Source organism: Coregonus clupeaformis, chromosome 1 (assembly GCF_020615455.1).
Source record: "Coregonus clupeaformis isolate EN_2021a chromosome 1, ASM2061545v1, whole genome shotgun sequence".
Lineage (NCBI taxonomy): Eukaryota > Metazoa > Chordata > Actinopteri > Salmoniformes > Salmonidae > Coregonus > Coregonus clupeaformis.
Genome location: NC_059192.1, coordinates 37,387,124 through 37,397,595, shown reverse-complemented (window position 1 = coordinate 37,397,595; position 10,472 = coordinate 37,387,124). Strand labels below are relative to the sequence as shown.

The 10,472-nt window shown below is 40.0% G+C and overlaps 2 non-coding genes across 2 annotated transcripts; both read left to right on the top strand.

The window, feature by feature from the left end:
* The first annotated feature begins 422 nt into the window (after positions 1-422).
* Positions 423-538, top strand: LOC121585087. The gene has a single exon (XR_006003791.1). It is a non-coding gene; the product is annotated as a U5 spliceosomal RNA (small nuclear RNA).
* A 5,722-nt stretch (positions 539-6,260) lies between these two features.
* On the top strand, positions 6,261-6,376 carry LOC121585105. The gene has a single exon (XR_006003794.1). It is a non-coding gene; the product is annotated as a U5 spliceosomal RNA (small nuclear RNA).
* Positions 6,377-10,472: the final 4,096 nt, after the last annotated feature.

Sequence of the window (10,472 nt, the reverse complement as noted above, 5' to 3'; positions counted from 1 at the left end):
GCATTAGATAAAATGACCCAGTTGTTTTTTATTTCTTTTTACATTGCCATTTTTGTCTTTGGAACTGAAGCTGGGTATCAATGAGACATGGTTGATATCAGAACCTCTGACAGCCTCTAATGCAGGGCGAAATCAGCACAAGAGTGCCATCTGTCGAAAAGATTCGCTAGTGCAAATTTAACTGCGCATGCGTAAACAGTTACCCATCATGCACCTCGTGTAAAATAATTTGAGTTTTTTTGCTGTAATATTTTAAAACAGGAATATATTTGTACTAACCCTAGTATTCTGCAATGAATGGGTATGACTGGACACGTTGAACAGAGCAGGGGATTTGGATTTGGGTACCGTGGTTGGTATTACCGCTATGGGAATGTCATGTTGGTGTAGTCAGTCCCCATTTTTACTTTCCTCAAGTCAGTACACTCTGGTTTCTCTTCAGATCGCATAAATCTTTCGCCTTTTACTAAAGATTTCCGTGGGGAGGAACATTATGAGTATCAACTAATTTTTTGATGCCCTGCCTTACCGCGGGGCTTCCTTTAATTGTTAAAAAATAACTCTCAGCGTTCTGTTACAGGTGGTGTCGTGTCCAGAATGTCTTGTCATCTAATCATAAACAATCCATCAGCAATCGAAAGCCGGTGGAAACGAGAATAAGTGGTTCATTTACCAGTTAGGAACCCCAAACTCACTGTAAATGAATTATGGGTTTCATGTTGCACGTATTACCACTCTATTACTACTATAATTATTTTCAGTTGCTATCACATTTCTAATCTACACGTCATCTAGAATAGGCCTACTTATTGTGTTCTACAAGTGATGAACTTGATTTATTTAATATCAACATGTTTTTTTATCAATTAATTACACAAGGATACAGCAAGCTTACGAAACAGAAAAAACGAAAATGACACATTGACTTCGCTTTGACGTTATTGGCGGTGCACGGCGTATTATGGACTTTATCGCCACCTGCTGGACTGGAGTGCGACACGGTCGGTTTAGAAATGTATCTTGATGAGGCATTGAATGCTTGTTTGATGCAGTATAGTTTACTGGACACAACTTCAATCTGATGAAAGTGCAAAAATAATACACAGTGATGGAAAAGTGCCAAATTGTCATACTTGAGTAAATGTGTAGATAGCTTAATAGAGTTGTGAAAGTGAAAGTCACCCAGTAAAATACTACTTGAGTAAAAGTCTAAAAGTATTTGGTTCTAAATATACTTAAGTATCAAAAGTAAATGTAATCACTAAAATATACTTAAGTATCAAAAGTAAAAGTATAAATCATTACAAATTCCATATATTAAGCAAAGCAGACGGCACCATTTTTTTGTTTTAAAAATGTACGGATAGCCAGGGGTCCACTGTAACACATAATTTACACACGATGCATGTGTTTAGTGAGTGCCAGATCAGAGGCAGTAGGGATGACCACGTGTTCTCTTGATAAGTGCATGAATTGGACCATTTTCCTGTCCTGCTAAGCATTCATCACCTAACAAATACTTTTGGGTGTCAGGGAAAATGTATGGAGCAAAAAGTACATTATTTTCTTTAGGAATGTAGTGAAGTAAAAGTAAAAGTTGTCCAAAAAAACTACTTAAGTAGTACTTTACTCCACTGGTAGTACAATAGTACACACTTTCTACACAGACAAACTATGTTGGAAAATGTGAATGATGCAATGGAACTACAAAGAGAACGATAACTAGATAGATGTATTTATTCTTATTTATATCATTAATATAATTAGCATTTATAAAATGACCACACGAATAAAGACCTTCACACCAATAGCAGTCACCATCAGAAGCTGTCAAGACTAGAGACTTCATGCCATATTTCTTTCTTCTTCAACTTTTATCTTCTTTCTTAGTTTTTTGTATGTATACTGCAATTCAGCTTTTAGCTGTGAATGTGTACAAGACAGTGTAACTAATAATAAAACCTTGATATATTATGTCATAAAAACATGGGTAAAAGAGATTATATTCTGCCGCCTCTTGAGTAACCATTGGAATCCAGCGGCATAGTGTAACATAATTTCAGGACTCTGCTTCACTATGCAATTCTGCTTTACACATGACGTCTTACATGATCTCAGCGTCAGATATCAGGAAAGCCATCCATTTCCTTCAGTTAAAATGTAAAATAATGACATCTTTTCAATGGTTGAATGGTAAAAAAGCGTTCCCCCGAGTGGCGCAGCTGTCCCACTAGAGATCCTGGTTCGAATCCAGGCTCTGTCGTAGCCGGCCGCGACCGGGAGACCCATGGGGTGGTGCACAATTGGCCCAGCGTCGTCCAGGGAAGGGGAGGGAATGGCCGGCAGGGATGTAGCTCAGTTGGTAGAGCATGGCGTTTGCAAAGCCAGGGTTGTGGGTTCGTTTCCCACGGGGGGCCAGTATGAAATATATATATATATATAATGTATGCACTCATTAACTTTAAGTCGCTCTGGATAAGAGCGTCAGCTAAATGACTAAAATGTTCCCTCGCCAAATTATACATAAAATAATTAAAAAGGCCATATACCCTTTGAAATAAATCATGATTTCTCTGGGAGGAAAACTGGCTGAAACTATTTAATGAAAATAACTACAGGATAAACGGTCATACCAATGTGTTAAGGTGCAAGTATGCAAAATGATTTAGAATATCCTGAAACATTGAGAAGTCCAGTTATGAAGCAGGAACATTAATGACCCAACACTCACTCTACAGAGCATTTTTTTCATTATGCTAATCAACATTCTGTTATTTCATGTGGCTTATCATACTGGTAGGATACCACAATGGGTGGGGAAAGAATTTCTCAGACTACAAGCTTCTTTTTTAATGTTAGCCTGGAACCAGACCGATATTTTGCAGCACAAGGGTTTCAGGATAAAGTGGAGCATAAATCCTAAACCAACACATTTAATTAATGACTACTTATTATAACTTGGGCAGAATGTTCTTTATGTGGTCAGAACTTATCAGATGGTGATAACATCAAGACATTAAGAAATTCCCATTCTTAATGAACGGATTTGTATCAAGACGCAAGTACTCACAAATGTTGACATTTGGCAACTAACATTCAATAATGACAATCTATGCTTTGACACTACAGTACTTAAAATCGCCCGTTTCCTCATTTTCTATTTGTGGCACAATTTCAGTGATGTTGCATGATACACAATACTACAGTCGTGGTCAAACGTTTTGAGAATGACATAAATATTAATTTTCACAAAGTCTGCTGCCTCAGTTTTTATGATGGCTATTTGCATATACTCCAGAATGTTATGAAGAGTGATCAGATGAATTGCAATTAATTGCAAAGTCCCTCTTTGCCATGAAAATGAACTTAATCCCCCAAAAACAGTTCCACTGCATTTCAGCCCTGCCACAAAAGGACCAGCTGACATCATGTCAGTGATTCTCTCGTTAACACAGGTGAGAGTGTTGACGAGGACAAGGCTGGAGATCACTCTGTCATGCTGATTGAGTTAGAATACAGACTGGAAGCTTTAAAAGGAGGGTGGTGCTTGAAATCATTGTTCTTCCTCTGTTAACCATGGTTACCTGCAAGGAAACACGTGCCGTCATCACATCACAGGCAAGGATATTGCTGCTAGTAAGATTGCACCTAAATCAACCATTTATCGGATCATCAAGAACTTCAAGGAGAGAGGTTCAATTGTTGTGAAGAAGGCTTCAGGGCGCCCAAGAAATTCCAGCAAGCGCCAGGACCGTCTCCTAAAGTTAATTCAGCTGCGGGATCGGGGCACCACCAGTGCAGAGCTTGCTCAGGAATAGCAGCAGGCAGGTGTGAGTGCGTCTGCACACACAGTGAGGCGAAGACTTTTGGAGGATGGCCTGGTGTCAAGAAGGGCAGCGAGAAAGCCACTTCTCTCCACAAAAACATCAGGGACAGACTGATATTCTGCAAAAGGTACAGGGATTGGACTGCTGAGGACTGGGGTAAAGTCATTTTCTCTGATGAATCCCCTTTCCGATTGTTTGGGGCATCCGGAAAAAAGCTTGTCCGGAAAAGACAAGGTGAGCGCTACCATCAGTCCTGTGTCATGTCAACAGTAAAGCATCCTGAGACCATTCATGTGTGGGGTTGCTTCTCAGCCAAGGGAGTGGGCTCACTCACAATTTTGCCTAAGAACACAGCCTTGAATAAAGAATGGTACCAACACATCCTCCGAGAGCAACTTCTCCCAACCATCCAAGAACAGTTTGGTGACGAACAATGCCTTTTCCAGCATGATGGAGCACCTTGCCATAAGGCAAAAGTGATAACTAAGTGGCTAAGGGAACAAAACATCAACATTTTCGGTCCATGGCCAGGAAACTCCCCAGACCTCAATCCCATTGAGAACTTGTGGTCAATCCTCAAGAGGCGGGTGGACAAACAAAAACCCACAAATTCTGACAAACTCCAAGCATTGATTATGCAAGAATGGGCTGCCATCAGTCAGGATGTGGCCCAGAAGTTAATTGACAGCATTACAGGGCGGATTGCAAAGGTCTTGAAAAAGAAGGGTCAACACTGCAAATATTGACTCTTTGCATAATTTTAATGTAATTGTCAATAAAAGCCTTTGACACTTATGGAATGCTTGTAATTATACTTCAGTATACCATAGAAACATCTGACAAAAATATCTAAAAACACTAAAGCACCAAACTTTGTGAAGCAAACAGTTCCTCTGTGGAGATGGGAGAACCTTCCAGAAGGACAACCATCTCTGCAGCACTCCACCAATCAGGCCTTTATGGTAGAGTGGCCAGACGGATACCACTCCTCAATAAAAGGCACATGACAGCCTGCTTGCAGTTTGCCAAAAGGCACCTAATGGACTCTCTGACCATGAGAAACAAGATTCTCTGGTCTGATGAAACCAAGATTGAATTCTTTGGCCTGATTGCCAAGCGTCACGTCTGGAGGAAACCCAACGGTGAAGCATCATGATTTGGAGATGTTTTTCAGCTGCAAGGACTGGGAGACTAGTCAGGATCGAGGGAAAGATGAACGGAGCAAAGTACAGAGAGATCCTTGATGAAAACCTGCTCCATAGCACTCAGGACCTCAGACTGGGGCGAAGGTTCACCTTCCAACAGGACAACGACCCTAAGCACACAGCCAAGACAACGCAGGAGTAGCTTCGGGACAAGTCTCTGAATGTCCTTGAGTGGCCCAGCCAGAGCCCGGACTTGAACCCGATCGAACATCTCTGGAGAGACCTGAAAATAGCTGTGCAGCAACGCTCCCCATCCAACCTGACAGAGCTTGAGAAGATCTGCAGAGAAGAATGGGAGAAACTCTCCAAATACTGGTGTGACAAGCTTGTAGCGTCATACCCAAGAAGAATCAAGGCTGTAATTGCTGCCAAAGGTGCGTCAACAAAGTACTGAGTAAAGGGTCTGAATACTTATGTAAATGTGATATTTCCTAATTTTAAGAGATTTACAAAATTTTATAAAAAGCAGTTTTTGCTTTGTCATTATGGGGTATTGTGTGTATATTGATGAGAATTTTTAATTGTTATAATCCATTTTAGAATAAGGCTGTAAAGTAACAAAATGTGGAAAAGGTCAAGGGGTATGAAGACTTTCCAAATGCACTGTATAGCTCCATTCTTGTGTCTTTATTTATTCCTTGTGTTACTATTTAATTTTTATACTCTGCAGTGTTGGAATGCTCGTGAGCAAGCATTTCAAGGTCAAGTCTACAGCAGTGACAAATAGTATTTGATTAGATTTTTTGATGTTTTAATCACTATTAAAAGTTATTATACTAAAGTTATTTTGGGGATAATTCTTCTTTGCATTAGATAAAATGACCCAGTTGTTTTTTATTTCTTTTTACATTGCCATTTTTGTCTTTGGAACTGAAGCTGGGTATCAATGAGACATGGTTGATATCAGAACCTCTGACAGCCTCTATTGCAGGGCGAAATCAGCACAAGAGTGCCATCTGTCGAAAAGATTCGCTAGTGCAAATTTAACTGCGCATGCGTAAACAGTTACCCATCATGCACCTCGTGTAAAATAATTTGAGTTTTTTTGCTGTAATATTTTAAAACAGGAATATATTTGTACTAACCCTAGTATTCTGCAATGAATGGGTATGACTGGACACGTTGAACAGAGCACGGGATTTGGATTTGGGTACCGTGGTTGGTATTACCGCTATGGGAATGTCATGTTGGTGTAGTCAGTCCCCATTTTTACTTTCTTCAAGTCAGTACACTCTGGTTTCTCTTCAGATCGCATAAATCTTTCGCCTTTTACTAAAGATTTCCGTGGGGAGGAACATTATGAGTATCAACTAACTTTTTGATGCCCTGCCTTACCGCGGGGCTTCCTTTAATTGTTAAAAAATAACTCTCAGCGTTCTGTTACAGGTGGTGTCGTGTCCAGAATGTCTTGTCATCTAATCATAAACAATCCATCAGCAATCGAAAGCCGGTGGAAACGAGAATAAGTGGTTCATTTACCAGTTAGGAACCCCAAACTCACTGTAACCCCAAACTCACATTACCACTCTATTACTACTATAATTATTTTCAGTTGCTATCACATTTCTAATCTACACGTCATCTAGAATAGGCCTACTTATTGTGTTCTACAAGTGATGAACTTGATTTATTTAATATCAACATGTTTTTTTATCAATTAATTACACAAGGATACAGCAAGCTTAAAAAACAGAAAAAACGAAAATGACACATTGACTTCGCTTTGACGTTATTGGCGGTGCACGGCGTATTATGGACTTTATCGCCACCTGCTGGACTGGAGTGCGACACGGTCGGTTTAGAAATGTATCTTGATGAGGCATTGAATGCTTGTTTGATGCAGTATAGTTTACTGGACACAACTTCAATCTGATGAAAGTGCAAAAATAATACACATGGAAAAGTGCCAAATTGTCATACTTGAGTAAATGTGTAGATAGCTTAATAGAGTTGTGAAAGTGAAAGTCACCCAGTAAAATACTACTTGAGTAAAAGTCTAAAAGTATTTGGTTCTAAATATACTTAAGTATAAAAAGTAAATGTAATCACTAAAATATACTTAAGTATCAAAAGTAAAAGTATAAATCATTACAAATTCCATATATTAAGCAAAGCAGACGGCACCATTTTTTTGTTTTAAAAATGTACGGATAGCCAGGGGTCCACTCTAACACATAATTTACACACGATGCATGTGTTTAGTGAGTGCCAGATCAGAGGCAGTAGGGATGACCACGTGTTCTCTTGATAAGTGCATGAATTGGACCATTTTCCTGTCCTGCTAAGCATTCATCACCTAACAAATACTTTTGGGTGTCAGGGAAAAAATGTATGGAGCAAAAAGTACATTATTTTAATTAGGAATGTAGTGAAGTAAAAGTAAAAGTTGTCCAAAAAAACTACTTAAGTAGTACTTTACTCCACTGGTTGTACAATAGTACACACTTTCTACACAGACAAACTATGTTGGAAAATGTGAATGATGCAATGGAACTACAAAGAGAACGATAACTAGATAGATGTATTTATTCTTATTTATATCATTAATATAATTAGCATTTATAAAATGACCACACGAATAGAGACCTTCACACCAATAGCAGTCACCATCAGAAGCTGTCAAGACTAGAGACTTCATGCCATATTTATTTCTTCTTCAACTTTTATCTTCTTTCTTTGTTTTTTGTATGTATACTGCAATTCAGCTTTTAGCTGTGAATGTGTACAAGACAGTGTAACTAATAATAAAACCTTGATATATTATGTCATAAAAACATGGGTAAAAGAGATTATATTCTGCCGCCTCTTGAGTAACCATTGGAATCCAGCGGCATAGTGTAACATAATTTCAGGACTCTGCTTCACTATGCAATTCTGCTTTACACATGACGTCTTACATGATCTCAGCGTCAGATATCAGGAAAGCCATCCATTTCCTTCAGTTAAAATGTAAAATAATGACATCTTTTCAATGGTTGAATGGTAAAAAAGCGTTCCCCCGAGTGGCGCAGTGGTCTAAGGCACTGCATCGCAGTGCTAGCTGTCCCACTAGAGATCCTGGTTCGAATCCAGGCTCTGTCGTAGCCGGCCGCGACCGGGAGACCCATGGGGTGGTGCACAATTGGCCCAGGGAAGGGGAGGGAATGGCCGGCAGGGATGTAGCTCAGTTGGTAGAGCATGGCGTTTGCAAAGCCAGGGTTGTGGGTTCGTTTCCCACGGGGGGCCAGTATGAAATATATATATATATAATAATAATGTATGCACTCATTAACTTTAAGTCGCTCTGGATAAGAGCATCAGCTAAATGACTAAAATGTTCCCTCGCCAAATTATACATAAAATAATTAAAAAGGCCATATACCCTTTGAAATAAATCATGATTTCTCTGGGAGGAAAACTGGCTGAAACTATTTAATGAAAATAACTACAGGATAAACGGTCATACCAATGTGTTAAGGTGCAAGTATGCAAAATGATTTAGAATATCCTGAAACATTGAGAAGTCCAGTTATGAAGCAGGAACATTAATGACCCAACACTCACTCTACAGAGCATCTTTTTCATTATGCTAATCAACATTCTGTTATTTCATGTGGCTTATCATACTGGTAGGATACCACAATGGGTGGGGAAAGAATTTCTCAGACTACAAGCTTCTTTTTAATGTTAGCCTGGAACCAGACCGATATTTTGCAGCACAAGGGTTTCAGGATAAAGTGGAGCATAAATCCTAAACCAACACATTTAATTAATGACTACTTATTATAACTTGGGCAGAATGTTTCTTTATGGGGTCAGAACTTATCAGATGGTGATAACATCAAGACATTAAGAAATTCCCATTCTTAATGAACGGATTTGTATCAAGACGCAAGTACTCACAAATGTTGACATTTGGCAACTAACATTCAATAATGACAATCTATGCTTTGACACTACAGTACTTAAAATCGCCCGTTTCCTCATTCTCTATTTGTGGCACAATTTCAGTGATGTTGCATGATACACAATACTACAGTCGTGGTCAAACGTTTTGAGAATGACATAAATATTAATTTTCACAAAGTCTGCTGCCTCAGTTTTTATGATGGCTATTTGCATATACTCCAGAATGTTATGAAGAGTGATCAGATGAATTGCAATTAATTGCAAAGTCCCTCTTTGCCATGAAAATGAACTTAATCCCCCAAAAACATTTCCACTGCATTTCAGCCCTGCCACAAAAGGACCAGCTGACATCATGTCAGTGATTCTCTCGTTAACACAGGTGAGAGTGTTGACGAGGACAAGGCTGGAGATCACTCTGTCATGCTGATTGAGTTAGAATACAGACTGGAAGCTTTAAAAGGAGGGTGGTGCTTGAAATCATTGTTCTTCCTCTGTTAACCATGGTTACCTGCAAGGAAACACGTGCCGTCATCATTGCTTTGCACAAAAAGGGCTTCACAGGCAAGGATATTGCTGCTAGTAAGATTGCACCTAAATCAACCATTTATCGGATCATCAAGAACTTCAAGGAGAGAGGTTCAATTGTTGTGAAGAAGGCTTCAGGGCGCCCAAGAAAGTCCAGCAAGCGCCAGGACCGTCTCCTAAAGTTAATTCAGCTGCGGGATCGGGGCACCACCAGTGCAGAGCTTGCTCAGGAATAGCAGCAGGCAGGTGTGAGTGCGTCTGCACACACAGTGAGGCGAAGACTTTTGGAGGATGGCCTGGTGTCAAGAAGGGCAGCGAGAAAGCCACTTCTCTCCACAAAAACATCAGGGACAGACTGATATTCTGCAAAAGGTACAGGGATTGGACTGCTGAGGACTGGGGTAAAGTCATTTTCTCTGATGAATCCCCTTTCCGATTGTTTGGGGCATCCGGAAAAAAGCTTGTCCGGAAAAGACAAGGTGAGCGCTACCATCAGTCCTGTGTCATGTCAACAGTAAAGCATCCTGAGACCATTCATGTGTGGGGTTGCTTCTCAGCCAAGGGAGTGGGCTCACTCACAATTTTGCCTAAGAACACAGCCTTGAATAAAGAATGGTACCAACACATCCTCCGAGAGCAACTTCTCCCAACCATCCAAGAACAGTTTGGTGACGAACAATGCCTTTTCCAGCATGATGGAGCACCTTGCCATAAGGCAAAAGTGATAACTAAGTGGCTAAGGGAACAAAACATCAACATTTTGGGTCCATGGCCAGGAAACTCCCCAGACCTCAATCCCATTGAGAACTTGTGGTCAATCCTCAAGAGGCGGGTGGACAAACAAAAACCCACAAATTCTGACAAACTCCAAGCATTGATTATGCAAGAATGGGCTGCCATCAGTCAGGATGTGGCCCAGAAGTTAATTGACAGCATTACAGGGCGGATTGCAAAGGTCTTGAAAAAGAAGGGTCAACACTGCAAATATTGACTCTTTGCATAATTTTAATGTAATTGTCAATAAAAG